The sequence below is a fragment of the Manis javanica genome, chromosome 15, assembly GCF_040802235.1.
Source record: "Manis javanica isolate MJ-LG chromosome 15, MJ_LKY, whole genome shotgun sequence".
Classification (NCBI taxonomy): domain Eukaryota; kingdom Metazoa; phylum Chordata; class Mammalia; order Pholidota; family Manidae; genus Manis; species Manis javanica.
Genome location: NC_133170.1, coordinates 46650463 through 46655996, shown reverse-complemented (window position 1 = coordinate 46655996; position 5534 = coordinate 46650463).

Genomic DNA, 5534 nt, shown 5'->3' with positions numbered 1-5534 from the left:
ATCAGTAACTAAGCCCTAATTACTCTGTAACTTCATCCTTGAGCATGCATTGCTTAAAATAACATTTTATTGCAAAAGAAATGTATATTCATTGTAGGAAATATAGTAAATATGAAGATGCTTAAAGAATTAAATAAGTATCACAGGCACATTCTTCTCATGAAGATCACCCCATTAACATTTTGGTACAGAGCTTTCTTTTTGAACATGAAAATATATACATATACTTTTGCAAAAATGGGAACTGTGCTGTAAGTTACGGCTGTTTTGTAAATTACGTTTTGTAATTTACTGTTTTGTTTTGTAAATTACTTTTTCCCACCAATAGCATTTCATTATCATTATTCATAAATTAATGTTTTGTAAATTACTTTTCCCCTAATAGCATTTCATTATCATTATTCTTTCAAATATATACTTTTTTAGTACATTGTCTAAAGTTCTTCAGATATTTTTACTGCTATTCTCTCTTAGATTATGAGACTGTATCATGATGATTTGAAGGTTATATTGGTTCCTGGTTGTGAACAACAGAAACTTGCTCTGACTAAATTTCACAGAAAAAGACTTTATGGGTGACATTGGATGGAGGGAAAGATGGGCCGATCAGGCACAGAACATGGAAAACAAATGTCCACTACATGAAACACTAGAAATTTCTCCCTTAATATGTGACTTTGCAGAATCTATTCCATTCACTTAGATTAGAACTAAGAGAAAATAGATATGGGTGGGATGCTAAAATGGTAAAATGAACAAATCAGACACTGATATAAATGGGAAGGCCTCCTGCATCTCTGAACAAGGGGGGTTATTATATAATGAGACCAGCAGATGAAAGATCCCTCAGCTTGCTGCACCGTGAGTCACATGGAAGACAGGCATATCTTCATTTCTCACTTACTGCTATTTATGGGGCACGCATGTCATTGTTGTTTGAGTGATGGGAATGGCCACAATTGGCTGTCCTGAGGAGGCCTCTGAAAGCTGGGAAAAAGGGCTGGATGAGCTGAATGTGAAATATTCAGATTCTGTGGCAATGTGGAAAAGCAGAGGAGGCTATCCCGGGATGTTAAGAATCTTATGATTTAAGGCTGTGCTCCATCCCAGGGGTAAATCAAGACTTTTCATCCTCCCACACCCCTCCCTTAAATTGCTAAGTCTGAGACCATGTGTTAGTTTGACTGATATAACTGCCTGAAACTAGGCCGTTTGAAATATAACAGGAATTCTTGGGGCTAGGTGAGAAAAAATGCCATTTTGAAAAGCCGTCGTCTACTAAAATCATTGCATAATGGCATTCAGCAGCATTAAAAATGACATGGAGAAGAAATAGTGTTTCGAGAATAGAATTTCTCTTAGCTTTCTTTAGAGGAGTTCCTTCAGAAAAATGTACTCTAGGTTGGTTCAATAAAACTGTATCTCCCACAACTTTTCTAACTGGGGGAAGCTGTCTTTGAGCTTCTTAGTGCACCGGACTCTTAGTGGTGACAAAAACAATTAGTCTCCATTCTCCTCTACTTCCTTCCCTGGCCCCCACAACCTCCAAAAGGAAAAGAGCCCCTGGTGATACTTAATGCTTAAAATGGGAAGTTACTGAGAAAATTAGTGTCCTAGTCTGTGCAACTTTTTAAAAAATCCACTGTTTTCTCAGAAAATAAGAACTTCAAAGAGTTGGCAATAAGATGTCAGGAAATAGGCAGGAAATGAAGGGAGAAAAAGGAGGGTTCTCAGATCTATTGAGAACCCACTAGTTCCACTTGGCAAATATTGTCTCAATTAATTCCCCCAGCCTCTCTGTAAGTGGGTGTTAGCATTTCCATCTCACAGAGGAGTTCACTGAAACTCACACAGGGCAGCAGGTTTGGTCAAGACCACAGATGCTAAACAGAAGAAACCAGATGCAAACTGTGGTTTCTTCCACTTCAAACTGTTTTTACCATAATACTTGAGGGCAGGGAAAGGAAACAGGTGAACGGCATAACATTGCGGGGACAGAGGGGGAAGGGATGAAGAAAAAATGAGCCTATATATGACATTTGTAGATGTTGACATCTATCTTTACAGTTGATCACAATTTAACACACAATACTAAATTATATAAATGTACAGAACTGATTATTAACTGAATTTATTAACCAAATGGTCAGTAACCATTAACTATTGGAAAGCTCTGTCTGTGGCTCACACATCCATGCTCTTTACATTATCAGAAGCATTTTTGTGATAATTCATTCCAGTATCTGATAAATTTAATAAATGGCTATGTCTTTTTATCTATCATCCATTCATCCATGTGTATCGATACCATATACACCTACATATTACATATGTACTCACACACATACATACATACTCTAAAAAAAGATTTTAGTCTTGAGGCATCTTTAGGTTTTTGCATTATTTAAAACAATATAATAACACTTTCTGATTATAAAAGCAATCTTTGTACATTGAAAGGAAGTTGAAAAATGTGATGAAAATAAAAAAAATCACCCAAATCTTATAAACCAGTGGAAACAACTGTTAGCAGACTGTTGTATCTCCCTATATTCTACAATACATAACTATAGAAGAAACATTTCTGTTTTGAGATAAATATAGTCACAAGAAGTTACAAAGATTGTACAGAGCTGTCCTGTGTACTTTTGCCCAGTTATATCCAATGGTTACATCTTACATAACTATCACACAATATCAAAACTCAGGGAATTGATATTGGTGCAATGTAAGTGTATAGTTCCGACATTTTTATTACATGCAGGTATTTGTGTAACTACGAATGATAAAAATTGTATATGTACTTTTAAAAATTGGGATCATTCTGTACACTCTGCTTTATAATCTTTTTCTCCACCTAATGATATACTACATTGAAAACATTTTTCAATACTACTGATATCTCTTCTATAATGATAAGATTTTTTTTGTCTGACTAGTATTCCCTTGTATGGACATACATATTTGTGCACATCTTGGATAATTTTTTTATAGTGAGTAGAATTATGTGGCCAATGCCTGTGGACATTTTAACGGTATTTGTTGCATTCTACTGAATCACCTCATGAAATATTGTTTCCGTTTATATTCATTGGAGCAAAAAAATATGATACCCATTTAATAAGTGACTTAGACCAACATAGGTATTAGCATTAACAGAAGTCAGTAGCTATTTGTATGTGAAAAGTATTATTTTATTGTGCCTTAATTCTAGTAAGGCTGAAAGTTTTTTATGTTTTTTGAGCATTTGTATGTGTTGTAAATTACTTATTCTTATACTTAAGCCAAATTTTTCTAAGAGGATTTTTTCCTTTATGTATTTGTATCATTTTTACATGAAGGATATGGGATCATAGGTAGTACCTTTTTATGTGTGTTTTTTGCACTTTGTTTTACATTTTGTTTGTATTTCCATTTTGTTCATAATGATTTTGCTGTGCAGAAGTTAAAAGTTTTGTGTTATGAAACCTATCAATTTTTTAATTAGTTTCTGCATTTAGAGAGTCCTTTTCCAAATTGAAATAATTAAGTTATATTTTCTTTTTGTTCTTTTAGGATTAAATTTTTTGAAATATTAAACTCTTCAAATCATCTGCCACCTATTTGAGTATAGTATAAGTGAAGTATCTAGTTAATTTTTACTTTAGGTTGTTAGCTATCCCAGCAACAGCTTTTAAAGGCCTTCTCATTAATCTGAAATGTGTCATCTATCATATTTTAAAATCCTACGTACCCTGCACAAAGGATAGAAAATGGATTTGAACTCATAGCCATTCATTTCATTTATTCATGCATTCATTCTCCCTTTCACTCAATCTGCAAATGTTCATTTAGGACCTGCTATGGGCTTTAGACGTGGTGGTTAAACTGATGCACAAGATGGATAAGATACTTGTCATGGGACATTCATTCTTTTAGGAGTGGGTTGGGGAAGGGACAAGGTCATTGCAAATAAATAAAAAACTATGAAAATTTTAGACAGAAGCTCTGTGAGGAGGTGAAAATATGGCTGCTTCTCATGACCTCACACCCTGGTCCAAGCCGCTAGCATCTCGTGCCTGGATTACTGCAATGGTTTTCTAACTGGGCCCCGGGAGTCTATGCTTGCTCTCCTGTAGTCTGTTCTCCTCACCACAGACAAAGAAATTCTTCTAAAATACAGGTAGGATCACCCAGCTCCTCTGTTCAGAATCTTTGGGTGGCTCACGCTTCATTATCTGCTGCTGGGTAACAAATTAACTACAAACTGGAGGCTTGCGATGAAGCTTGTATCTCACTGTGTCAGTGAATCAGGAGTCAGGGATGACTGGGGCCTTAGAGTCTATCTGCCACACCTCCCATGCCCTGGGACAGGAAGGCGAAGCCCTTACATGGCCCTGGAGTCCCCACATAATCCTGTGCCTTCCATACCTCTGACCACAGCCCCGGTACCTCTCCTTGCCCCGCCACTGCAGCCTGTGGCCCCTTTCCTGCTGTTTTTTCCACTCTTAGCTTCTGACATACTGCCTTGGCTGTAACTGTTATTTATCATCTGTCTCAGAAATAGTGAAGTTCACAAGGGCAGGGATTTTTGTCTTCTTTGTGGTATATTCCCAGCACCCAAAATGGTTCCGGACAAAGCAGGCACTTAATAAATATATATTGAATAAACGGGGCTGGGAAACGTGTAATGACATTTGAACCGAATTCTGATTAAAAAACCTTCTGTGAAAAGATCTGAGGAAAGATAATTTTATGTAGATACTTGAAAAAAAAAGATTTTTTTTATAAAAGCTCTTCTAAGCACTTTTCAAGCATCATTTCATTTAATCTTCTAACAACCACACTATATTACCTTTTTATTTCTATTATACTGATGAAGTAATGAGGCACAGGGAAATTAAATACCTCGGCCAAAGTCACACAGCTCGTATCTAAACACAGCCAGAAAGCCAGGCGTCATGGGGCCAGAATCTGCACACTTAACCAGTATGCTTTGCAGCCTTTCAGGGCATGGCCACTGCAAAGACCCTAAGGCTGGAACAAACTTGGAGGTTTTAGAAGCACAGAAGGAAGTCCAGTGGACCTGGAGTTTACTCAGGGATGAGGAACACAGTATGAACTGAAGGAGAAAATGCAGAAGGCCCTACACACTGGGTGTGCAGTGAGGTTAAAGATCATTCTTACTGTTGGAGACTTGAACAATGCAATGATGTGATTTGCTTTAGATTTTAAAAATTTGCTCTGGATCCTAATTGGAGAAGGAACTTTCTGAGGTGAAGAAGGAAGTAAGTAATAATAAAAACAATCCTCATAAACCTATGAGTTTTGTTTCTCCTGGATATATATTTTAACAAGTTTATAAACACCTCCTTGAATATGATTCCTTGTTATATTAGCTAATGGGATATCTTTATGATTTTATTATATTTTATTATTTTTTGCATAATGAGCTTCAATTTATGAAAAAGCAGATGACACGTTAGAATTTTGAGAAGACAGAAAGTCATGATAGGCCCTGATGTCAAACTGCGACCATCCGTGCGTGATACCCT